Raw genomic sequence first — 27474 nt, 5'->3', positions numbered from 1 at the left:
TGCTTTGGAGAGGGCCTGCACTGTGCAGGGTGTTCCCCAGAGTCAGTGGGCAGCTATCTTGTGGCTCTCCTTTGAAGGTAAAGGTAGAGACAAGCTCCTCACTACTAGAGTGGAGGATGCTAACAATTACCAAGTCCTGAAGAATACACTGGTTGATGGGTTTGGTTTAACCACTGAACAATACAGGATGCTGTTCAGAGACACCCAGAAAACTCAGTCTCAGGATTGGACTGACTTTGTTGATTGTGCCACTAAGGCTTTTGAAGGCTGGCTACTGGGTAGTAAGGTTACTGATTTTAAAGGATTGTACAATCTAATTATGAGAGAGCAAATCTTAAGTAATTGTCAGAACCAGTTATTACACCAGCACCTGGTAGACTCTGATCTGACCTCTCCACAGGAATTGGGTAAGAGGGCAGACAAATGGGTCAGGCCTAAGAACCAGGGTGGTGACCAAAAGAAGGAATCAACCTAGCCTCAAGAGAAGGGTGGGGATAAATCCACAGAGAAGACTTCCCAAGGGCCCCAAAACTCCAACAAGGGTGGTGGGTCCCAGAACACTACTTCAGAACAAAAGAAACCTTATTGCGATACCTGTAAACAGGTGGGCCATTACAAAAGTGATGCCAGTTGCCCTAAAAATAGCAATAAGGGAAATATACTCCCAGGTAATACTCCTAAACCTCCTGTTACCACTAGTGGTAATCCCCCAGGTGGTGGGAGTGCCCCCAAGAATGTGGTGGGCATTACTTTGGGCAATCAGGAGGACTATGGCCTAGCCAGGTCCCCTGACCACACTCTTGTCTGTGAGACTGGCATGGGGTTTGCCAACTTCACTACTGGACCCCACATTTTGGGAAAGTATAGACAAGAGGTCCTAGTGAATGGTCAGAAAGTTGAGGCATTCAGAGACACAGGGGCCAGCATCACCATGGTGATTGACCATCTGGTCCCCTCTGCTCAACTGACCCCTGGTTTTACTTATCAGGTGACAGACATTCATGGAGTGAAGAGAAGGCATCCCATGGCAGTAGTCAAGCTCAGCTGGGGTAATGTCACAGGGCCCATGAGAGTGGCAGTGACAGATAACCTACCTGTGGATTGCTTACTGGGGAATGACCTGGAACTCTCAGCATGGGCTGAGGTGGAGCAAGAAACTCACTCCAGAATGATAGGCCTATCCAGACAGGTTAGTGGGGCAGTAATAGCTACAGCCCCAGTCCAAGCACCATTCCTCCCTGAAAAGGTTGGAAGGGCAGTGGTAGCCACTGCCCAGGCTCAGACAGACTTTCCAGAACAGGATAGGAGGGCTGTGACAGTCACAGCCCAAACACAAACTGAGTGCCCTCCTGAAAAGGTTGGCAAGGTTGAAATGGTCTCAGCCTCTACTCAAACAGATAGTGAGGTTGTGAAGCCTGAAACAATGGATCACTCCACTCAAACAGAGAGCATTGAGGAGGAAGAAGAGTCTTCCCCCTCCCAGACACTAGGTGAGAGCCAGCCTCCTCAGGGAACTGACTCTACCCCTGTTGAAGGAACTGCCCCAGAGGTAGTCAGGCCTAGCCTGGCAGAGCCCCTGAAGGCAGTGGACCCTTCCCAGGTGGGACCCAGTCTGGAGCAGGTAACCTGCACCTCTCTACCCTGCCTCAGTCAGCCCAGGGCTGAAGAGGTCAGGGAGGCCAGTGGTGGACCCCAAAGGGCCCCCTGTCCAAAAGAACTCCTTAATCAGCAGATTAGGATCACTGAAGCTGGTAAACCTAGCCAAGTGAAAATAAATCAGACTCCTGAGGGATCCCCCTTAAAAGTAGTTAGGGACCTCCCCCAGCTGGACACTGTTGGGCACAGCCAAACATGGGGCCTAAAAACCCCAGACCTGACCTGTCCCTCCAGTAAGCCAACCAGAGGGACTCAGCCTCCAGCTTTAGGTAGCCAGAGGCTGACCCTGAGAGCTCAGTGCATCTCAGCTAAAGAAAGAAAGGCACACATGATGGATGGTGATTGGAGGAAGTTGAGCCCAAAGGTAGAGGAGCCTCACTTCAGTACTCCATCCCAGCATCAGCCTTTTACTTTCCCAAGACACACCAGAGACAGAGATTCCCTATGGTGGAGACCCTCAGATACCCTTAGGGTGAGGGGTTGCCTAGTGGACCATGACACAGGGGGAAACCAAGCCAGAGCTGGTCCTTCCTTATATGGCCACTTAGGTAATAGAGGCTTACCTGGACAAGGATAGCCTTATCTCCTTTCGTTTGGGGGGGGCGGGGGGGGGGGGGGGTTGTGTAGGAAGGTACCTCCTGACTATGGTTGCCCCCAACTTTTTGCACTGTGTTTTAGCTTGTTTTTGAAATAGTCGACCTGGGACCCTGCCAATCAGGACCCCAGGCCTACTGCTCTCTCTTTAAAATGGATTCCATGTACCCTAGGTACATTTCCGATTGGTACTGGACCACCTTATCAGACCCTGTAACTCAGGGCATGGGTGTACCCAGGGCCTACCAGGGGCTGAAGAAATGCGTTACTTACCTGTAACAGCAGTTATCCAGTATTGGTGTCTTTCATAGATTCACATGCCTGAATCATTCCCCGTCGCCGAGACGGGAGCCTCCGGTACATAAAAAAGTAATGTCCTAAGGACATACATAGAGAATATAGGCCGAAAGGCCTCCCCTTTGGGGCCTTTCCACGTCCTTATGTAAAAAGGACCGAACTCTCATCGTTAGCCAATCAGCTCCGACCTCCCTCTAGAACCTTCCCGGGAGGAGCCTCAGTCCCTCAGATTTTCGTACGCACCCAGCTAGGGTGTCGCAATGTAGACATAGAGGTACGTGAAGCCTTACCGGGGAGGCGGGAGGGTTGCATGTGAATCTATGAAAGACACCAATACTGGATAACTGCTGTTACAGGTAAGTAACGCATTTCTTATCCAGTATTTGGGTGTCTTTCATAGATTCACATGCCTGAATCAGAGTAGCCAGCAGTTATACATGCATAGTGGTAAAGCACATTCTCACATCCAGCAGGCCTGCATAAATTACAGACAACCTGAGAGAAACATGGCAATATACAGTCATGCATATAGCAGAAAAACCATGAAGAATGTGCATACCTGGATGGCGGGACGAGGTAAGGCTCACCTTATTGGAAGAGATGGCGCAGCACCGCTTGTCCCACTGCAGCGTCCTTCTGCAGTTCGATGTCCAGGCAGTAGTGCCTGGAAAAGGTGTGCGGGGACTTCCAGGTCGCCGCTCGGCAGATGTCCAGGATCGTCACTCCAGCGAAGAGCGCCGCTGACGTTGACATCGCTCTGGTAGAGTGGGCAGCCACTCGGTCCGTCAAAGGCCGTCCGGCCTGATCATGGCAGAAAGCAATCGCTGAAGAAATCCAGCGGGAGATGCTCTGTTTTGTTAGGGGCAAACCCATGCGCGGGTTGCTGAAGGCTACAAAGAGTTGAGAAGACTTCCTGACCTCTTTGGTCCTGTCCAAGTAGAATTTGAGACACCTTTTAAGGTCCAAGGAATGCAGCGCCCTTTCTGCCGCTGTGGAAGGGTTCGCAAAAAATGACTTGAGGACAATTGGTTCGTTCAGATGAAAGTCTGACGGCACTTTAGGAATGAATTTCGGGTTGGGCCTGAGTACCACTCGGTCGTGCCTGAATTGGAGATACGGTTCCTGAATAGACAGCGCCTGAAGTTCGCTGACCCGTCTGGCCGATGTCAGGGCGAGCAGGAGTGCCGTCTTCCAGGAGAGATGTTTGAGAGTGGCCCGGTGTATGGGCTCGAAAGGGTGTTTCATTAGTTGGTTGAGCACCAAGTTCAACTGCCAGGTTGGAGGGACTTTCCGAGGCCTCGGGAAGGATCTGTAGAGTCCCTTCAGAAATTGCTTTATCAGTCGACTGGACCATAGGGAAGGTCCTGATGAGGTCCTGGTGAATCTAGAAATCGCAGCCAGATGAACCTTAATGGAGGCGTGAGCCAGCCCCGATTGAGCCAGGTGGAGGAGGTATGGTAGCAGCTGTACTGGGGTGACCCGGAGAGGGTGTAAGCCTTGTTCCGAACACCACAAGCAGAACCTCTTCCACTTCAGTGAGTAGGTCTTGTTCGTGCTGCCCGCCCTCGCTTTGGCTAGTACGGCCCTGCAGTCCTGCGGGATCTCTAGGTCTCCGAACTCTCGGTGCTCAGGAGCCAGGCCGATAATTTGAGCGAACGGAGGTTCGGGTGGTGTACCTGGCCTCCGGACATCGTTAAGAGGTTCGGGTGTTGTCGCAGGTGAATCGGGGGCTTGATGGAAAGGCGAAGCAGGTCCGAGAACCAGTGTTGTCTCGGCCAGTACGGAGCAATCAGGATCAGGGTGCACGGCTCCGTCTTCATCTTCCTGAGGAGCCTCGGTATCATCGGGAACGGGGGAAAAGCGTACGCAAACACGCTGAACCAGCCGATGGAAAAAGCATTTCCCAGCGACCCCCGTTGGGGATGCCAGCTTGCGTAGCTTGGGCATTTGGCGTTCCCTGCCGTCGCGAAGAGATCGATCCTCGGGGTCCCCCATTGCGAGAAGACGTGGGCCACCGTGTCGCCGTTCAGCTCCCATTCGTGGGAGAGAGAGGTCTGTCTGCTGAGGGCGTCCGCGATGGTGTTGTCCTTCCCGGGAACGTACTCCGCTTTGAGGGAGAGCCCGTGTGCCACCAACCAGTTCCAGATTTTTTGCGACTCTCTTGAGAGAGAGAGAGAACGCGTTCCTCCTTGTTTGTTCAGGTAGTGCATCGTCGTGGTGTTGTCCGTTTTGACGAGCACTGGGGAAGTTCCGATGCGTGGCAGGAATGCCTGCAGAGCCAGATACACTGCCCTCAGCTCCAAGAGGTTGATGTGTAGTTGCTTCTCTTGTGCTTCCCATTTGCCGCTGACTCGAAGGTCCAACAGAACCGCGCCCCAGCCTTCCAGTGAGGCATCTGTCGTGATGACCAGAGGCGCCGGCGGCAGGAGGAACTGCAAGCCGGCCGTCAGGTGTGTCCGGTTTCTCCACCACAGAAGGGCCTTTGTGATGGCCGGTGTGATCGTGATAATGTCCTCGAAGGAGCCGGAACTTTGTTTCCATTGTCTCGCCAACGCCTCCTGCAGGGGACGCATGCGGAGCCTGCAGTGTGGTATGAGGAGAATGCAGGAGGACATCATCCCTAGCAAGGAGGTGAATGTCCGGACTTTGATGCGAGACTTCTGGGCCACAGCCGCGGCCAGAGACAGTATTTTGTTGGTCCTGTCCTCCGAGGGGAAAGCCTTTGCGCGCTTCGTGTCTAAGGTAGCCCCTAGGAAGGTGATCCTCGTAGATGGAGTAGTGCAGGATTTTTTGAGGTTGATCGTCAGACCCAGCTGTTGAAAAAGAGCGCTGCAGGCGTTGGAGGAAGCAGTCGCGCCCTCCGGGGAAGGCGCCTTCACCAGCCAGTCGTCCAGGTAGGGGAATACCTGGTGACCCCTTTGTCGCAGGAAGGCTGCCACCGGCGCCAAGCACTTCGTGAAGATACGTGGCGCAGATTTGAGGCCGAATGGCAAGACCTTGAACTGGTAATGTCTGCCTGCTATTTCGAACCGTAGGTACCTCCTGTGCCGTGTGAGGATGGGGATATGGTAGTAGGCGTCCTGTAAGTCCAGGGAGACCATCGAGTCTCCTCTTTCCAGCGCCCCCAGGATCTCCTGGATTGTGACCATCCGGAAGGATTGACTCCGCAGGAAGGCGTTGAGCGCCCGGAGGTCTAAGATCGGCCGCCATTTGTCCCCTTTCTGTTGGACTAGGAAGAAGTGGGAATAAAATCCCGTCCCCTTCTGGGACTCTGGGACCCTTTCGATGGCTCCTTTGACCAACATGGCGGATACTTCTTTGAGAAGGAGGTGCAGGTGTTTGTGAGCACGCTTCAGCGGAGGAGTGTTGGGAGGGGTGTTGACAATTTCGAGGGAATGTCCAAATTGAATTATCTGTAGTACCCACCGATCCGTAGTGATTTTTCGCCAATTTTTGAGGAAGTGGGTCAGTTTTCCCCCAATTCGAAAGGATTGAGACGGTGGTGGGACTGGCTGGAGTAAATGGTCACTGGCGGCCGCCAGTGCCCTTCTTGGCGGATTTGCCTCTGAAGGACGACCTCCCATAGGACGACTGTCGGGGCTGTTGTTTGTGCTGGGGCTGGTTCCTGTTGCTGTAGGAGTAAGAGGACCGATTTTGGTAGGAACCTCTGTAGGAGTACTGACCTCTGGAGCGGCCCCCCCGAAAGGACTGGTTCCGGGACTGAAGGGAGCCCAGAGCCCTCGCCGTATCGGTATCTTTCTTGATGGCCTGGAGTGCTTCGTCTATCTTCTCCCCAAAGAGAAACTGACCATCGAAAGGCATGTCCAGCACCTTAGATTGGACCTCTTGTCGAAAGGACGTTGCTTTGAGCCAGCCTTGGCGGCGGAGCACGGCAGCCCCGGCCAACTGGCGGAATCCCGTCATGGCTGCGTCGATGGCGCAGTCGATGATTTCTGCCGCGGAGTTTTGTCCTTCCGCTAGGAGAGCTTTCACTTCGTCCTGGGCCGTGGATGGCAGACCTTGCAGATAGGGGGCGATGTCTTCCCATAGCTGGCGGTTGTAGCGCCCTAGTAGGGCGATGGAATTGGCCACCTTGATGGTCATGGCGGACGTGGTAGAGAACCGTTTGCCTATGGTGTCCAATTTCCTTCCTTCCTTGTCTGGGGGTGCAGACAGCGGCGAGGATGGGTTGCGGGATTGCTTTTGGGCCGCCTGAGTCACAACCGAGTCCGGTTTGGGGTGGCCTGTCAGGCAGGCTGGCGCGGTGATCGGGGCCTTATATTTTTTGTCTAGGCACGGAACCACCGCAGGCACCGAGGCAGGCGTAAGCATCAGCTTCTTGCCCTGTTCCCACAGAAAGTCTATAAGTGGGATGGACTTGGCCAATTTCTGGCTGTGCTCCTTGAAATCATGGAGGAAGCATTCCGTTTCCGTGGATTCCACCGCCATGTGGAACCTCTTTGCTGCCCTGTCCACCAGTTTGTGGAAACCCCCAACGTCCGCCGCCTCAGATTGGCGCGGTCGCGGGGATGCCGGGGTAGACGAATGGTGTGATGACGCAGCATCGGCATCGTCGTCTCTGTGGTCCGATTCAACGTCTTGCACTTCGCCTTCTTCCAAGTCCGTCTCCTCCTCCTCGTCTTCCGAGGAGTCCTCTACCTGAGGCTGGGGCCGAGTGCGAGGCTGGGGTTGGTTCCGAGGACGGGCCTGGAGAGCGGAAGGGCGCGAGGCAGACGGTTGCGCCTGGGTGACCGGCACCTGGGTTCCGCTGTCGGCATCCGGGAACCGTTGTTTATAGTCCTGCACCAGGGAGCGCAAATCGTTGACCAGAGACAGGGGCAAACAGATCATCGGGGTGTTCTCCGTGCTGACGTTCATGGAGCGTTCCTGATACATAACCTCGTCCTGGTCCTCGTGGACGTCCGATAGGGAGGTGGCCGGATCGCGCTGGTTTTCCTCCTCGGACTCCTCACTCTGCAGTGCCACCTGCTCCTGCTCGGGTGCCAACCCTACCGTTGTGGGAACCGAGGAAGTTGGAATCGAGTGAATGGAGACTTCGACCAATCTAGATTCTTTCCAAGATGGCGCCGGGGTCTCTTCCGACGACGTGCGTGAGGATGGCGCGCCCGCCGTGTGTGTTGGTGACTTGAACGCCTCCGTTAGTGTCGATGGCACCAAATTCTGCGGGGATAAGTGAGTCGCCGACTTACTGGTGGTAGAGCCTTCGACTTGAGATTTCTTGGGTGAAGGCGGACCCTTTGGACTTGACCTCGACCTTTTAGGTGACGATCCTTCGGCATGAGATTTCTTCGGCGAAGGCGGACCTTTAGATTTGGACCTCTTAGGTGACGATGACGCAGATAGTGGGGACACCGTCGATGGTCCTGTATTAGTCTTGGACGAAGGCTTCAGAGGAATGGTAGAGGAGACCGGTGCGCCTGAGGACGCGGTGGTGGTCGTTGTGGCCGTCGCGGAGGGCGATGAGGCCGTAGTGTTCGACACAGTGGTCGAGACCGAGGTGGTCCGCTTAGTAGATGGAGCGGGTTTCTTGAACCTCTGGCCGTCTTTAACAGACACGGAGGAGGTGGTGGAACGTGCCTCCGAAGGTTTCCTGTGCGCCTTCTTAGGAGGAGTGTCTGTCTCTCCAGGGGACTGCACCCTGGGTCTCTTCTTGGAGACTTTGGAGGTCACGGAGACACTACCCTCGGAAGATTCCAGAGTGTCTCGGACCTTAAGCCTGTCGAGCCATTCGAGAAGGCGAGCCTCTCTTTCCTTAACAGTCTTCTTTGGGAAGGCTCTACACACCCTACACTTGTCAGGGACGTGGTCAGGGTACAGGCAATATAAGCACAGATCGTGCTTATCCTCCGCTTGAATCCGCTGCTTGCCGCAGGAGGAACAGGCCCTGAGAAGGGCTTTCTTTTGCGAGTCCGCCATGGACGAAGCCTTCTTATTGGATTCCGACATGGGAGACGGTAGTCGAAGATAAGATAAGTATTCTTTTTGTATAAAGTGTACTTCCAGCGAAGTTTGAGACTTCGAAGCAAGAAAAACCTGAAGAGCTCAGGTTGGAGACTCCCTAGCACAACGTGCGGTAGAAAATCTGAGGGACTGAGGCTCCTCCCGGGAAGGTTCTAGAGGGAGGTCGGAGCTGATTGGCTAACGATGAGAGTTCGGTCCTTTTTACATAAGGACGTGGAAAGGCCCCAAAGGGGAGGCCTTTCGGCCTATATTCTCTATTTATGTCCTTAGGACATTACTTTTTTATGTACCGGAGGCTCCCGTCTCGGCGACGGGGAATGATTCAGGCATGTGAATCTATGAAAGACACCCAAATACTGGATAAGCATGTATTATGCCACCCCTGGCTGGCCTCCTAAATTTGACACAACTGGCTGCATGACAGCTGGGGCAAAATCGTGTAATCACCCTTTGCTGTAGATATAGTATACCTATATCTAACCCTAAAAATGGACACACAGATTCCTATCAGTCACTCCTATGGCAGGCCTTGACAATCCTGAAGGCAGAGTGCTTGGAATCGTGTGAGATGGTGCTCTGGCATGAGCTGAGCCTGTCTGCAGCTTGCGGAACCAAGTCCTAATAGCTGTTCCATGATATCGCATACCATATACTCTTAAGTGCATTATAATCCTCGCGGTTAAATGCTATCTTCGGTATTGCTTTATCAAAACATGTCGAGTAAGGTGTCATACGAATTGGAATACTAACCCCTCGCCAATTCTGGCGACGGGGTTAGCATTCCACCCTTCTAGAGGGACACGACATGTATGTAACTGTGAACCCCGGTTAAAGTTAAACGAAGCCTCAGCTCCACAAAATGGATGCTGCCACCACAGACACGAGTCTGACCCCCTGCAGCTGGAAGTCCTTCCAGCGAGGGGAGCCTGGACAAAGGGTTTCCTGTCAGGGGCGGTGCTAGCACCGTCCCAGACATGGTTTTGTGTATCCTGGGTAGGCAGGGCTTTACAGGAAGGTGACTGCTGAGTGGCACCCCGGTGCTCACTACGCATAGGCCGGTCAGAACCAGTTCCAGGGGCACACCAGCCCCTGGCCTGTGGAAAGTCCGGCATGGCAGAGGGGTGTAACCACCCCCCTCCTAGTCCCACCCATAGGCAGGACCTAGTCACCGGGTCAGCCCCTTTTTTAGTATAAAGATGGGAGTGGGCCCCCTGTTCAAATTAGATCATCTTTGGAATAAAGACCCGACTTTCTGCAAAAGACATCAAGATTTCCTTCTTCAAGATTCTCCCTTGTGGCTAAGGAGTAGTCACCCTGCATCAAGCGGGCACCATCCTAAGAACACTGCGGTCTGCTGCAAGTCCTTCTTCACGAATCCGACGACCCAGCTCGACGAGACCCGGCTTCCCTGGCACCTCTGACCTCTACTCACCTCTACAGCAAAGCTGAGAACTGTGAGTGCGACGAGACCTCGAGGGACCGACGATCGCCAAGACTGCACGACTTCTTTGCAACAAGCCCACCGTGTGCTCCACTGGTGAGTGCTTTGGGGTCCGAGAAGCCCCAACCCTGAGCAGCTCCAGCACCGAAGATCAGCCCTCCAGCATCTCCACGATCTGCGTGGGGCCCTTCTGCTTTTGCGTGCTCACCGCGCTGTGTGGCTACTAGCCGGCTGGCTTGTGGCCTTCTTCACGACGCCCGACGACATCACTGCTGCTGGTCTGGTTGCTCCAGACTGGCCCTTTCTTCCTTCTTCAAGAGAGGCACCCCGGACCCTCCTGGTCCACTCCAGACGCCATTTTGAGTCCACCGCGTGGGCTTGAATTTGCCAAGGCTTTGTTGCCCAATCCTGGGTCCAGCGACACCGACAGCTTCATCCATCGTGGGACAGCTCGCTCCTCCATCCTGGTCGCCGACAACGCCTCCTGGTCCGTGAGATCTGCGAGCACAGCGTCACCCACTCACCTAGTCGAGGTGACTACCATCCGGTGCCCTCCTGGTGCCACCTGACTACTGGCTAGTAGTCTCGAACTTGGTCCCCTCTGCTTTCAGGTGTCATCTTCCTTCGATCCAGGCTTGGATCCATCGAACTTTCTTCACTGGTCGCCTGCCAGCAACTTCTTTCTTCCAGGCTCCTGGTCCGTCTACGAGGATTCCCGACGTCTTTTGAGACCTATGCAGCTGCAGCCCCTGGGCTAGGTAACTTCGGCATTTCGGTGCCCCAGCATAGCCTCACTATCCAAGGGTCAGGATCCACTTTCGTTTTCCTCCTACCAGGTCGGGTTCGCCCGAGAACACTAACTTTGTCATTACTAGCTACCATAGACTTTGTCCCACATCACGCGTGAGAGTGCACACTCTGCACCCGAGTCCCCTGGGTCTCCTTGAAGTAATCTGAAGATTCTATAGTCAAGTCCTAGCGATTCCTAAGCCTATTAGTACTGTACTTACCTGCTAGTAATTTCGCATTCCACTTTCAGAGTATATGGTTTTCCGTGCCCCTCGGGCATTTGTATATACTGTGCTAACTTAAGTATTTTCGTAAGAGTTTTGTGTTGTGCTTGGTAACCTGTCCTCATAAAGAGTACAGGGCTGTTGTGATTCTTAATAAATATCTTGTTTATTTTCATAACACTTGTGTGGTGTCCTTTCACTTGGTGTTCAAGGGGTATATGTGTGGTAAACAGCTGGCTTAACGCGCCCTCTCGAGTCTTTAGCCTTAGACTGCTCGTATCCATGCTACTAGGATAGCTGGTCTATAAGGTTGACTTACAACCAATCATCAATAAGGGTTGCTGGACTGATACATAGTGTTCACTAGAATAGTGAGTACTGCATATCAGGCCGCCTTCTCACACACGCAGCTTGAGAGACTGGAATAAGGTAATTCAACACCCAGCGATGCTGCGCGCTATGCTTCTTTCCACGCGTTCTTTTCTCACACAAAGAACTAAACCAGGCTCTTTATCTTTGCAGCCTGCGGCGAAACTCCGCGGATCTCTCTCCTTACTTCAGCTCCACTAAATACAAACACAGGGCTGTACACAACCTCCGCCTGGCTGATCTACAGGTACTTGGTTCTGGTATATATATATACCATTTTAGTCCTGCCATAAATTCTATTTAAACAGTCCTTCATAAGCTGTTCGACTCTCCTTTTGTATTCCAGCCCCAACAGTAAACTTTCTCACATCGTTGGCGACTTGCTACTGTGCGTGCAATTAACTTTCTCCAGGAGACACGCTTTGACACAGACTGCGTGCAGGTACTTCTTACTTAAATTCTGAAAAACCTTCAAAACGACTTTAGGTCTATTCTGTTTATTAACCCTGGGTTAACCTTTGTTTACAGACACCTTTCCTCTTGAGATTACACTCCAATCTTTGCCACACACAGGTGGGAGGCGATGCATGTTGTTGTTTAGTCGCTGTTTCTCCTTCATTCAAATAGTTACGCTAAATACTAAAGGAAATGTGTTTTTCCTTTTTCAGATCTTCTGTCTGGTCCTGATGAGAATCGGACAAAGGGTCCCATTCGAAACGCGTCGACCTTGTTGACCTTTTTTGTTTGGCTTATGGTCAAAAGAATTGTATATATCTGCACTGTTTTATAACTGTTTTATATTAAGTATTTCGAAAAACAGTCTTTTCTCTATGTTTTTGCGAATTGCTTTGGATTGAGCCATTGACCTCTTTTTGTCTCCCTTGTTGTCTTTCGTGCTACATGTTTTGTGTTTTGTGAATTGGAAGGAGTGTTTGTATGAGTGTAAAACAGATGTTTCATGAGTGAGGGTCTTTTCCGTATCAATCGTCTATTGTATGAAGTGTGTGTATTACCCTTTAAAAATTCTTTTTCCCTGTTCATTCTTCACACATATATATAGAAAAAGTTTTGTCATTTTGGTTGTGTTGCTTCAAAAAAATTTCTACTAAAATGAAATAAATAATGATGGATAAACTTCAATATTCGACTAACAATTGATTGATTGTTAGTTTTGAACTTAATTAGGTTGGTATTTTGGAATTAACAAAGCTGAGCTCTCGCAACTACATGTGTGGTAACAAAACAGGGTACAATGACCAAATTAGAAAAAGAAGCGCAGAAGCAGGTTCTTTGGTGTATATCTTCTTGTCACAGCAAGATGTAGTTTTTATTTCCTCCAGACTTGAGAAATGTAACATTCGCCGACACGTGTTTCGTCGTGTACGGTTGAGTCAACACGACTCCTCAGGGCTGGTGATACAAAATAACGTAAGCATGTCATTCTGCGTTCATGTTCATCTAAGAAAACTGCATATGGTGACAAAAGGTGCATCCAACATGCAGTAGTGACGTGCGTGTTCATTCGCACACGGTGAGTGAGATTGATGATGATGCTGGCATACTGGGGCAAGTGATTGGTCTATAGTGCTATTGTGCACGTAGTGAGTGAAATGAAAATTAAAAGACCTGTGTGTGGTCGTTATTCACTCGTACACAGTGGTCCTAAAATTAGAGGGTTTCTGTGGTAGTGGGGCGTGTACAGTGAGATGTAAAGAATATTTGATAAAAAATATGTGAGTGAAAAGGTATCTATGCGGCCTCATAGCGTGGTAGAGATAAAGGTGCCTATTGAAGGTAAAGATCCAGACAGCACAGTCCATGCATAAATCTATTATTCTATGGATAAGTGGTATTACCTTCAACTCCATTTCCAATTGTAAGGTTGGAGTAAGTCTGGGTCTTGTAATCTCTGTTCTGGCTACGTAGGGTAAGGAAGAAAAAGGGGAAAAGAAACTCATAAGGAGGCTTCAAAAACAAGGGAAATGTACATAGGACCTTTGGTTACCCAAGGTAGGGATGCTGGGCAGAAAGTCAATATTTTTCTTACCACTAAGTAATCTGTATGACTAAGTTATAGTCGATACTATTGAGAGAATGAACCAGTAGGAATATAAGGGTGGTGAGTCTCTCGTTTGTTGGATGATCACTTCCCACTGGTGGTGATGAGTCTCGAGTTAGGCGCTACATAGAGATGAAAGAATCATAAGTTTTTGCGTCGATGCGCTATATTTTGTTTCTACAAACAGTATTGCAGTTAATGTGGTCCGTGAGATATAACTGCCCACTCACGGGTTAAGAAGTTAAAAAGCAAGGAATTACCTGGGTCACGCTTTGGTGTCAAGCGGAAAGCCGGGAGGGGATTCTAATGATGTGCCACAAGAAGGAAACGGGTGCGTCTCCTCTACGGCGGTATGCTGATGAGCAAAAAAGATTCCAATTAGAATGGTGTCCATCAGGACACGCGCCCAGAGCCCTGGGCACCCGACGCTTAATCTAGAAAACGCGGGCCTGTAGTCTAAGAAAAAGCGGTGGGAAAAGTAACACTCACCTGCTGTAGGCAATCCCTCCTCTGTTGGTTCCCGGCGGTCGTCTCTCGTGTACGAACACATGACCCCGGGAGAGGAGGGATTATAACAGATTCGATAGACATCGATGACGTCCTCCTATTGGTTGTGTTAACATGGGCGCCATTTCTAAGAGGGGAAATATAGATGAAGAAGGGCATGTTTGTGTCTTTCTTTCCCGCTATGTCTATAGTTCATCTTATTATAATACGTTATCTAAGTTAGGAAAAGGAGCAAATGTAATTCAATATGGTAAGAGTAGGTAGAATAATTGGACACTGCTCGGTAATTGAAAGTTATTACACAATTCCTGCGTGTGGTTGGGGAGTGGAGGATTCACAAGGGAATCAGTTATCTATTCCCTTTTAAATTTGTTAGAAATAATATGCAAAGTTCGAGAAAAATGTGAAGGTGTGACGTTGCGCATGCAGGGACGAAAAAGTTTTGTCATTTTGGTTGTGTTGCTTCAAAAAAATTTCTACTAAAATGAAATAAATAATGATGGATAAACTTCAATATTCGACTAACAATTGATTGATTGTTAGTTTTGAACTTAATTAGGTTGGTATTTTGGAATTATACTCAGTACTGGCACCTTCTTTGTTAATTCTAGTATCAGACTCTGCTTTACTGTAGGTGAGTCAAAGCCCTTGTTCGTTGTTTTGTGACACAGTAGCGGCTCGTGGAGAGAGTGCTGCGGAGCAGGGGGTAGTAAACAACGGAATACATCCAAACAGAGGTAAGTAAACAAATAAATAAATAAAACGAATTTCATTGCGCGCGCTGCATTGCCAAATTCGATGCAGAGCGTGCAATGAAATTTCTTTTATTTATTTATTTTTTTACTTACTTCCGTTCGGCCATATTCCTTAGTATACTACCCCTCACCCTGCTCCTCCCTCGCTCCTCCCTCGCCCCACCGCCCGCAGCAGTCCCTCCACGAGCCGCTACTGGATACTGAATGAATCAAACATCGTTAATTTGTCCTCTAAGACACTAAAGAAACATGAGATACCTTGTTCTCAGCAAAGGTTTGAGCTTTTGCCCCTCATAAAGATGTAATTTTGTCGATACTCATCTTGACTTGTATAAATTTGTGAGGAAATGTAAATAAAAATTGTATTTTGATGAACATCCTATTGTGCTGCAAATTACATTGTTTACAAACAATGTTTCAACCTTTTCGATATCAGATCTTGATGGCATACATTTAGGTACATCATTGAATGATGCAGAGGGTAGTGGTGACCTTTTACGGTTGGTAATGATCTTGATATACAGGAGGATGTAACTATTGACAGCGGTCTGAATCATAAATCCAAACACATACCACCTAGCATTTACAATAATCATTGATGATTATTTAATAGTTACTCAAGATTTGTTTAAACTGGAGGATACACAAAACATCAGCAATCAATGTAGACCTTATTTTAACCCCTCCCATGCTGGTGACGAACCCCAGCCGTCTTGCCCCGCGGTGGGCATGTGCTGATGACGGCTGGGATTCGTCACGGCCCCGCCCTGTTCTTTTGTTTACCGCACAGCATTAAAATCGCGGCCGCAGCGAAGGGGTTAACATGACTTAAAAGGATAAGGAACTCTTGAAATCGTTAAGGGAGTATCCAAACCGAGTAACACATATGCAAGCCAAACAAGGCAGGCAATTTTTTCCTGAGGGATCTTTGTGATTTTCTGGGGGAGATTAACAGACAATTACATGACAATACATGCTATGAGAAATTGAGAGACAATCCCATCTCCCTGATTAAGAGACATATAAATGCCAGGCTTGTGGACTAGCACGAGTCTTGTCTGCTGACAAATTTGGAGTATTTATTTTCACAAGCACACTGCTCCAGTTACCAGATTTCTTGCCAAAGATTTATTAAGGGGGTCAATCCCACTAGTAAGACAGATCATTTCTGGAAATGGGGCACCCACAAAACATATCGCTGAATAGGTTGATGTTTTCCTGCAACCTTTTGCAAAAAATCTCCCCTCATATTTGAACGACAATAAAGATGTATTGTGCAAACTTTAGGACTTTCAGAGGGAAGGTGATGATCTTACATTCGTGACTATGGACGTGGAGAGTCTCTATAACTGTATCAAAATGGACTGTGGATTGGAGGCACTTAAATACATTCTTTACAAGCGCAATGCCAACCATTTACAACATACCTTGATGTTACTAGAAATATCCAAAATCATCTTGAACCAAAATGTGTTTTTACGAGATGGCACTTATTTCTTCCAGAACCAGGAAACTGCGATGAGTTCCTGGTTTGCTCCATCCTATGCACACCTATTTATGGATTTGCATGAGGTGGAGTATGCCTGGGGACCCGTGCACATGACTGGAGCAATAAAATATTTTTCTATGGACAATATATAGATGATGTTCTGTTTATATGGAACTAGCTTACCCGTCGCGCGTTGCTGCGATCTCAGAAGAAAGGAAACTCAGAGCAAAAGGAAAAAACTGACAAAAGCTCTGCTTTCAGGGGACCCTTTACTGGTTAGAGCGGCCAGGAAGGATTATCTGAAAGCATTATCATTGGCCAAACGGGAGTGGGAGGAACAGCATTGGCAGGATCTCTCCAAGGCTGTGAGCAGTAGGAACCCGAACCTTTTTTGGGATTTGATTAATAGAACAAGGCAGAGAAAATCGCAACCATTGGCTGGTCATATAACTAGCCAGCAATGGTTTACTCATTTTTCATCCCTATATGGAGACTTGGAGGAAACAACTAGTCCTGGGGTGAATAGTCTGGGTGAAGGGGACCACCTAGAGGATAATGCCCTTTTATTTTCGACCTCAGAAGTAGTGATGGCGATTAGACACCTAACCCCTAAGAAAGCCGCCGGGCAGGATGGGATCCCTGGAGATCTGTTGATGGCGGAGCCAGAGGCCTGGGCCAAACTAATTGCTATAATAATGAATCTGATCACGAGGGGACACCAGGTACCAGACTCCTGGAAAGGGGCCGAGGTAGTTACTGTGTATAAGAAGGGGGCAAGAGATGACCCTGCGAACTACAGACCTATCAGTTTGATAGACATAATCCAGAAAGTGGTCGGCAGGGTCATCATCTCAAGAGTAGGCGATTGGATAGAGGAGGCCAGTATCCTCTCCCACTTACAAGCGGGCTTCAGAAGGAAGGTAGGCACGATGGACCAGGTCTTTCGTTTTTTTGCCATCTATTGGAAGGCGGTTACCATCAAGAAATGCAGTTTGTATATGGCCTTCATAGATCTCAAAACTGCATTCGACCTGGTCCCTCGTACAAAACTTTGGGAAATTCTTGGAGAGATGGGTTTTCCCAGCGGTCTTCTGAACCTAATCGTAAAGCTGCACGAGGGGAATAATGCGAGGGTTAGATGGGGATCCCAGGGACAACTAACAGATAGGATCCCAGTGCGGAGAGGAGTACGTCAGGGCTGTGTCATGGCTCCGACCCTCTTCTCCCTATTCGTAAATGGAGTGGTGGACCATCTGAAGGGGGAGGAGACGGATGCCCCATCCCTGGCGGGGGAGAAAATCCCCACACTTCTCTTCGCTGATGACACCCTATTAATTTCCAAATCCCCGGTGGGCTTACAAAAACTCTTGAATCGGTTTAGCTCCTTCTGTACCACCCGAGGCTTAACCATCAATACATCGAAAACCAAATTGATGGCTTTTGCCCCCTCAAAAAGATTTTTAAAAAATGTTGTGCTCAATAATGCTCCCCTCGAGCTGGTCGAATCTTTTGACTATCTTGGTGTCCGGATAAACAGCCGCATGACCTGGAAGGACCATCTTTCCAAAATGTTACTCAGTCACCGAAGAGTATCCGGGGTGACGCTGAAGGAGCTCCGTGAATCAAGTAGTAAACCGGTCTCCCCAGCTATGGCCATCTATGAGGGACAGATTCTTCCTGCAGCACTTTATGGCTCCGAACTTTGGGGGTTTGAAGGGGTTTCAGATCTGATGATAGCGGAAAACAATTTCTTTAGGAAAGTGGTAGCTCTTCCCGCTTCCACCCCAATGATCCCACTAAGATTAGATCTGGGCAGAAGAACATTAAAGGACTTGGTGAGGCTACGCCCGTTGCTCTTCTGGTCCCGTCTAAGAAGAACTGAGGAGCTCGCAAAGTACGCAGAAGGGTTGGACGATCTACTCTTACTGGACACATGTAAAAAAATAGGATGGCTAAACAAACTGAAAGAACTGGCTTTCAATTTGGGTCTAAGAGAGGCATGGGAGTCGCAATCACCGCCACCCAAAGATGTTATTAAAAAACTATACTGGGACTGGGTACAGAGTAACGCTACGAGGCTTACGAATGTGGGCTCACTTACTGATCAATTTTTGTCAATTAAGTGTGTGAGAAAATTGGAACCCTTTCTCGACTTGATAACTAAACCGTTGGATCGAGCGCTGTACCTAAAATTGCGACATGGGACGCTCCCGGTGCATGACTTTACAGTGAGATGGTCGAATTCAGATGCCCTCTTGGGTGCATGCCCTGGCTGTGCGGCTCCAAAGGAATCGGTGGCTCACTTATTTTTCGCCTGCCCAGCCTACAAAGGGGCGCGGAAATTCTGGTTGAAACCCGTCTGTAGGGAATTAGGGTTGAGGTGCCATAGCCAGGCACTACGCGTCCTCTCTACAGATTCTTCATCTGCCAGTATGATTTGTGGGGTGGCTAAATTTTTGGGAAGTGCGTGGTTGACACGCTCCCGCTTACTGAAACTGCACCCGGGGGGTCCTACAAGCTGATGATGAATTTACTGTTAGCAAACTAATGAATGAGGTGTCCATGCTTTTTATTGTATTTTATAATCTTTTTACTGGTAATTTGGAAATGTAAATGTATATGTATTCTTTTATGGTGATTAATTTGCCGAATAAAGATATTCAAGAAACTCAAGAAAAATCGTTATGATAACATTAAATTTACATTGTGTCATTGTTATCGAAACTTATTCATTTTATTTTTGAAAACATTTCTAAGTATGGCTTGAGCAGTGCATCCCTGATTGGCTTCCAATCTTGATTCTGGTTGATTGTTCGTTTGAGAAGTACGGGCTTGAGCAGTGCGTACTCGATCGGCTTCCAATCTTGATTCTCGTTGCCCGTTTGTTTGAGAATTACGGGCTTGAACAGTTTGTATTCGAGCAGCTTCTAATCTTGCTTCCCGTTGCTCGTCTGTTTCTGAAGCTCGTAAAGCCTTTTTCGTTCGTGCTTCTGATGTAGATTGACCAATCGATTTCCGTTTGGTGGTCATAACTGTCGACGATGCTCGCAAATTCGCTGTCTATTTCAGTCTTCGAAAGATTATGAGGGCCCTGGGGGGCCGATATAATAAAAAAAATTACAGAAACCTTCGCGGGAGTGTACTCAACAACTTCCCGAAGTTTCATGCCGATCGGATGAATGGTGTAGTAATGCATAAAGGACACACAGACAGACAGACATAGTTTCGTTTATATATATATAGATGGGAACAATGATGATCTCCTGGCATATAAAAGAAATTTTAATGATAATCTGTTCAATATAAAACTAACCATCAAATATTCTAAACAGGACACTGAATTTTTGATCTGAGTCTGTATTTATATCAGAACACCATACAGAGTGATATATTTAGAAAACAATCATCCTGCAATAGTGTATTACATGCCACCAGTGCCCATCCCAAGTCAGCTATAGAGGACATACCATATGGGGAAATGGTCAGGGTTAAGCTCAATTGTAGTCAAAATCAGAATTTCCTTAAGAACATGAAGCAAATAAAACAGAACTTCAAAGAAAGAGGATATGATGATGTATGTCTAACTAAAGCTGAAACTAGAGTAAAAAGAATTGGACAGAAGACAAACTCTCGCTCTCAAATATATGTATGTAAACAAAAAGGGACGAGAAAAGGAAGTTATGATTGTTACACAATACAGCGCCTACAGTAGTCATATATACCATTTTAAGGAATAAGGAGTAGTTTCTGTCCTGTAACTCCAGTTCTGTAGTAGGGGTATCTCTGTTATAGTCATAATCTAGTGAATAGTCCAGCCCATGTGCGTGGACCCCGGCAATCAAAAATAATCTCTTAAGTTGTCAACTCATGCAGAAACTACAAAGACACTTAAGAGAGAATTTAAAGACAAATAATGCAGCCTACATCCACAGGCCACACTGTCCAGCACTTCAACTAGAAATTCCACCAAACAACACCACACACAACACAGCCTGCACAGTTTCTACCATAGAGAAACTTGCCTCCACCAGTAAAAGACTCTAGAATGATAGAGAGGAAGGCATGGACAGACAAGCCCCATAGGCTGCCATTATGTGGCTTAAATAGGATACTATGCCTTTAAGAGAACTTTCCAGAACTTTCTCCCAGTATTCCAGAATGTATAGCAGGTCTCTCTTACTTTCAGTTCTTTTTGAAGGCGTTGCACGCCAGACCTGTAGCATTCCCTACATGAAGAATTATCTCCACCGAGGAGGAGGGCGGGCGCTTATGACTATAACAGAGATACCCCTACTACAGAACTGGAGTTACAGAACAGAAACTACTCCATCTGTAGTAGGGGATCTCTGTGTATAGTCATAATCTAGTGAATAGAATGGCAAGCCCATCCCCACACCAAAGCGGTGGTGGAGAAAGAAATTAACACCACTATTGTGAGAACAAATTCCGCAGCGAAGCCTGTCCAACCTGAGCATCTGCCCTGGCATCAGTGTCCAGACAGTAATGCTTAGCAAAGGTATGAACTGACTTCCAAGTGGCTGCTTTGCAGATTTCAGCAATCGGCACGTTGCGGAGCAAGGCTGTCGTGGCAGCTTTGCCCCTGGTGGAATGAGCCTTAGGCTTACCTCCTAAGGTCTTATTAGCTTTTTGGTAACACAATTGTATGCAGGACACAATCCACCTAGAAATGGACTGCTTAGAGGTAGCAAGACCCGTCCTGACTGATCCATAATTGATAAACAACTGGTCAGACCTACGAATATCTTTGGTTTTATCCAGATAAAATTTCAACACCCTCCTAACATCCAGGGAATGGAGAGACCTTTCCGCTGGAGATGAAGGATTCTGAAAAAACGTAGGCAAAGTTATGGTCTGGTTGACATGAAAATCTGAAATAACCTTGGGAAGAAATTTAGGGTGAGTACGCATAACAACCTTAGCAGCATGAAATACAGGATAAGGTTCTTGGCAACACAACGCCTGAATTTCACTCACCCTGCGGGCCGATGTAATGGCCACGAGGAACACCGGCTTCCAGGACAGGTGCTGCAACGAAGCCTTATGAATAGGTTCAAAAGGCTCCTTCATCAACCTGGACAGCACCACATTCAGTTCCCATGAAGGCGAAGGAAGCCTGACAGGAGGGAATACTTTCTTCAAGCCTTCCAGAAAATCTTTGATCACAGGGATCTGGAAGAAGCAAGTCTGTGAAGGGCATTTCCTGTAGGCAGTCAATGCATCGAGATGAACCTTAATGGAATGAACATTAAGTCCAGACTGCGCCAAAGGTAGAAGGTAAGGAAGGATGACATCTTCCTTGCACGTCGTCGGGTCATGGTTCTTAGACTGGCACCAGGTACAGAACGTCTTCCACTTGTAAGCATAGGAAGTCCGAGTGGAAGGTCTCTTAGACTCCTTCAGTATGTCCATGCAATCTTCGGGCAGATTCAGATGGCCATATTGCACTATCTCAGGAGCCATGCCGCCAAACCCAAAGACGAGAGGTTGGGGTGTAACATCTGTCCCCCGAACTTCGTGAGAAGGTCCGGCCTGCACGGCAGCCGAATGTGAGGAAGGAGAGACCGGTGAAGCAGGTCTGTGAACCACCACTGCCTGGGCCATTCCGGGGCAATGAGTATCATCCCAACCCTGGACCGGACCAGCTTGATGAGCACCGCCGGAATCAGGGGAATGGGTGGAAAAGCGTACAGAAAGCTGTTCGACCAGTTGATCCATAACGCATTCCCCAGCGTTCCCTGCTGGTAGTACCTGGAGGCGAAGTCTCGGCATTTGCTGTTTTCGGCGGTCTACGTCTGGAATTCCCCACCTTGCGAAGACTTCTCCTAGTACTTCGTCGTTTATGACCCATTCGTGGTTTTCCTGAACCAGTCTGCTCAGTGCGTCTGCCTGAACATTCTGCACACCTGGCAGATGGGTAGCCGTTATCGTCAGTCCTCTGGCTAGGAGCCAGTGCCAGATCGTCTGCGCCTCCTGCGACAGAGTGCGTGATCTCGAGCCCCCCTGCTTGTTGAGGTAATACATCATGGTGGTATTGTCCGTCTGTACAAGCAGAGAGTTGGTCTGGAAGGACGGAAGAAAGGCCTTCAGTGCCAAGTGAACAGCTCTGAGTTCCAGGAAAATGATGTGATACGTGGCCTCCATCGGGGACCACGTTCCTTGAATCTGTAGGTTTCCGGAGTGCGCTCCCCACCCCAGGAGAGAAGCATCCGTCACGACAGTCTGCGTGGGAATGTCCTTGTGGAAGGGAACCCCTCTGAGGAAATTCTCCGCTGAACACCACCACTTCAGAGACTGAAGAGCATGCAGAGACAGTCGTATCTTGTCGTCCCAAGATCCTTTCCTCTGATCCCACTGGTCCTCCAAGCACTCCTGCAGCGGTCTCATTTTAGCCGTGCGTGTGGCGTCAGGAAGATACAAGAGGCCATCGATCCCAGTAGAGAAGACACCGTCCTCACTGTTGTAGATGGAGTTGTCATAAGAGCCTGAGCCTTCCGAAGGAGTGATAATCGTCGCTCTTCCGAAGGAGACACGCTTGCTGACAGCGTATTGATGGAGGCTCCCAAGTACTGTATGCATTGGACCGGAGTCGGGACAGACTTGGACATGTTGATGTGCAACCCCAGCTTGTTCAAGAGAACGCACGTCTTCTGGAAGTGTGCTCGCGCTTCTGAGAAGGAGGATGCCTTGATCAACCAATCGTCCAGGTACGGGTAGACAAACACCTTGCTCTTCCGTAGGTGCGCTGCTACCACCGCCATGCACTTCGAGAATGTTCTTGGCGCAGACTTTAGTCCGAATGGGAGTACTGTGTATTGATAATGATTGGCGCCGACTTGGAACCGCAGGAACTTCCTGTGTTTGTGTGCAATGGTCACATGGAAGTACGCATCCTGTAGGTCTATAGCACATAGCCAGTCTCCCTGTTGCAACTGAGGATAAATCTGATGCAACAACAGCATGCAAAACTTTCCCCTGCGAATCCATCTGTTTGCCTGTCGCAAGTCCAGAATGGGCCTGGACTCGTTCTTGTCCTTCTTGCGAACCAGGAAGAACCGGGAGTACAGATCTCTTCCTCTCTGGGACAGAGGTACGTCTTCTATCGCCCTTTTCCTTAACAGGATATCTGCCTCCGCCTGAAGCTCACGCAGCTGAAACTACGAGCTGACCGGTGGAATTACTGAAGGCGGGCTGGTGAACCGAAGACTGTATCCATTGCAAACAATATTCAGCACCCACTCGTCCTGAGTAATTTTTATCCACTCTGCCAGAAAAAATTGAATGCTTCCCCCTACCGGAGTGGGTAACAGATCCGGGGGAATTAAGTGCTCAGGGCCGAGACCCAGCTGGGCCTTTGGTCGCTGGAGCGACTGTTGGCCTCCTCTGCCCTTCTGGCGTTTCTGGAACGGCTTACGGAACTGTTGTTGTTGCTGTGACTGTCCCGAAGGTTGGCCACGTCCTCTGCCCTGCCCACCAAACCGCCGTTGGAATGGGCGGTACGATTTCTTCGCTTCTTTGGGCTTTTCCAGACCCACAGCCGTGAGCATTTCGGCCTCCGCCTTCATGCTGGCCATTTCGTCATCCGCATGTTTCCCAAAAAGGGTCTCGCCAGAGAATGGAAGGTTGGCTACCCTTTGCTGTGTGTCTGGTTTTAGTGTCGTAAGGCGGAGCCAGGCGTAACGTCGCTGGTTAACTCCATGGCAAAAACCATGTGCCGCTAAAAGGGATGAGTCTGCTGCAGCGCTGATAATCTGATTCGCTACCAGCATCCCTTCATTCAGCACTTCCTGGAAGTCCTCCCGCTTCTCGCGAGGCAAGTGTTCCGCAAACTGCTGGAGGGAGTCCCAGAGGGCGCGGTCGTAGCGTCCCAACAAAGCCGTGGCACTCGCAGCCTTCATAGAGGTCGCCGATGTTCCACATACTTTCTTTCCAGCTGAATCTATCCATCTAGACTCTATATCCGGGGAAACCGTGGATGACGGGGTGATGGCATGTTGTTTGCGGGCCGCCGTCACAATTACAGAATCCAGAGGAGGTTCCGCCCTTAGAAAGGCTGGGTCCGAATCGGGAGCGCTGTATTTTTTCTGCAATCTCGATGGGGCCGCCTTTGTTACCGCAGGGGTGAGGAAAAGGTCCATGGCCGGTTCCTCCAGGCCCGGCACCAGAGGCAGCAGTGGACGAGACAGGTGTTTCTGGTGCAGTGTCTCGAAAATGACTGATGTCTTCGGCATGGGCACCGTCAAAGATATGCCCAATTTTGCAGCGCCTCTCAAAAGAACATCATGGAACGCTACCAGGTCATCAATCGGAGACACCCTCGTGTCTGGTGATCCCGACAAGGTTGGAGAGTAGTCCCTGGTCCCTGAGGACCTCGTGCGAGAGCGAGATCTGTGCCTCCTATGGCGGTGTCTCGACCGCGTGGACGATCTGTGGCGCGATCGCTCCTTCCTCCTAGAGCGGGAGCGTGATCTCCCAGCCCGTGGACGCTCCACAGGTTTCCGTGGGGGCGTCTTCGTCGGTTCCTCCTGGTGTCTAGGTTTCGGGGTCCCCTTAGGAGGTGTCGGCAGGGGAGGTAATGACGTCGACCTCGGCGGAGGGACCGGAGGTATCACTGACCGAGGGGCAGGCCCATGCGGTAGAAGTGGTGGTAGTGGTTGGCCTGGTGGAAGTGGAGGGTTGGTGGGAGGGTCCTCCTTCGGTACAGGAGGAGGGGGCGACCTAGGCCGAGTTGGTGTGTACACCACCGAGTACACCGAGCCCGGTGACTCCTTCGGCGAAGGGGACTGTGACCCAGCCCGTTCAGCAGGCGATCTGTTCCTCTTGCGTCCTCCACTAGATCCAGCCTGACTTCTGGCGCCAGAGCTCCTCTTGCGCCGCTTAGGAGAGGTGGAGCGACTCCTAGACGACGATCTCTTCTTTCTCGACGCTGAGCGTCGCTTTTCTGGCGTCGAACGTCGCCTCCGCGACTCCGGCGTCGAACTCCGCCTCCGCGACGTCGATCTCTTCCTCCACGACGTCGACCGCCGCCTCCGCGACGTCAACCTCTTCCTTCTTGACGCCGAACGCCGCCTCCGCGACGTCGACCGTTCCATCTTCGACGACGAGCGTCGATTCCTCCTTCTCGAGGTCCTCGACGTCGAGGAGCCCCTCGACGCCGACCGTTGTCTCGACGGCGATCGGAGGTGTCGCCTCGACGGCGAGCGCCGATGCTTGACGCTCCGTCTTCAACGTTGATAGGTTGACTCCGGCGATGAAGATGCCGTCGACGGTGGTTTCGACGGCGGGCTATCCAGGCCCTTCGACGTCGAATCTTCACGCCGTCTCGACCCGGAGTCCCGGGGAGATGAGTGTAGGAGAGTAGGGTCTGCAATCCTATGATCACCCCAGATTTTTGCTTTTTGCTTCACTGGTTTACGACTTCTCTGGCTGTGGGCCTGCTAATCAGACCCCCAGCCTTGCTGTTCTCTCACTAAATTGTCACGTGTACCTTAGGTGCATTTACCAATTGGTACTGGGCCACCCTATCAGACCCTGTAACTCAGGGCATAGGTGTACCCAGGGCCTACCAGGGGCTGCAGCATGTCTTATGCCACCCCTGGCTGGCCATCTAAATCTGACACAACTGGCTGCACGACAGCTGGGGCAAAGTGGTGTAATCACCCTTTGCTGTAGATATAGTATACCTATATCTAACCCTAAAATGGGCACATGTATTCCTATCAGTCACTCCTATGGCAGGCCTTAACAATCCTGAAGGCAGAGTGCTTGGAATCATGTGAGAGTGTGCTCTGGCATGAGCTGAACCCGTCTGCAGCTTGCGGAACCAAGTCCTAATAGCTGTTCTATGATAACGCGTACCATATACTCTTAAGTGCATTATAATCCTTGCGGTTATTTGCTATCTTTGGTATCGCTTTATCAAAACATGTCGAGTAAGGTGTCATACGAATTGGAATACTAACCCCTCGCCAATTCTGGCAACGGGGTTAGCATTCCACCCTTCTAGAGGGACACAACATGTATGTAACTGTGAACCCCGGTTAAAGGTAACACGAGCCTCAGCATCACAAAATGGATGCTGCCACCACAGACACAAGTCTGACCCCATGCAGCTGGGAGTCCTTCCAGCGAGGGGAACTTGGACAAAGGGTTTCCTGTCAGGGGCGGTGATAGCACCATCCCAGACAGGGTTTTGTGTATCCTAGGTAGGCAGGGCTGAATAGGAAGGTGACTGCAAGTGGAACCCCGGTGCTCACTGTGCATCTGCCAGTTTGAACCGGTTCCAGGGGCACACCAGCCCCTAAGCTGGGGAAAGTCCAGCATGGGAGAGGGGTGTAACCACCCCCCTTCCTGGTCCCACCCATGGGCAGGACCTAGTCCTGTACCAGCCCCTTTCTTTAGTATAAAGGTGGGAGCGGGGACCCTTCCAAACTAGATCATCTTTGAATCCTGAAACTACTTTCTACGAAAGGAACTCAAGACTTCTTCTCAAGATTTCTAAGCTAAGGAGTAGTCACCCTGCATCTGCGGGCACCAAATAAGAACACTGCGGTTTGCTGCACGTCCTTCCTCAGGAACCCGACCGACCAGCACGACGAGACCCGGCTTCCCTGGCACCTCTGACCTCTACCTACATCGTCAGCTCAGCTGAGATCCGTGGGTGTGACGAGACCTCGAGGGACCGGCCATCTTCAGAACTGCACGACGCTTATCCAGCACGACCGCCGAGGGATCCTCGAGTGAGTGCTTTGGGGTTTGAGAAGCCCTAACCCTGAGCAGCTCCAGCACCGAAGTCCATCCCCCCAGCATCCACGAGATCTGCGTGGGGCCCTTCTGCTCTTGGCTGCTCACCGCGTTGTCCGGCTACTTGCCTGCTGGCTTGTAGCCCTCGTGACGACGCACCACGACGACAACACCGCTGGTCTGGTTGCTCCAGACTGGCCCTTGCTCCCCTCCAACAGAGGAGCACCCCGGACCCTCCTGGTCCACTCCAGACGCCATTTTGAGTCCACCGCGTGGGCTTGCAATTGCCAAGACTTGTTGCCCCAATCCTGGGTCCAGCGACGTCGACAGCAGATACCATCGTGGGATAGCTCGCACCTCCATCCTGGTCGCCGACAACGCCTCCTGGTCCGAGAGACTGCAGAGCCCAGCGTTGCCCACTCACCTGGTCGAGGTGACTTCGACCAGTGCCATCCTGGTGCCCATCTAATCACTGGCTAGTGATTCAGAACTTGGTCCTCTCTGCTTACAGGTATTCTCCATCTTCGATCCAGGCTTGGATCATGTCGAAC

Source organism: Lissotriton vulgaris, chromosome 1_1 (assembly GCF_964263255.1).
Source record: "Lissotriton vulgaris chromosome 1_1, aLisVul1.2, whole genome shotgun sequence".
Classification (NCBI taxonomy): domain Eukaryota; kingdom Metazoa; phylum Chordata; class Amphibia; order Caudata; family Salamandridae; genus Lissotriton; species Lissotriton vulgaris.
The sequence above is the reverse complement of the archived record's forward strand: the minus strand, read 5'-3'. Positions refer to the sequence as shown.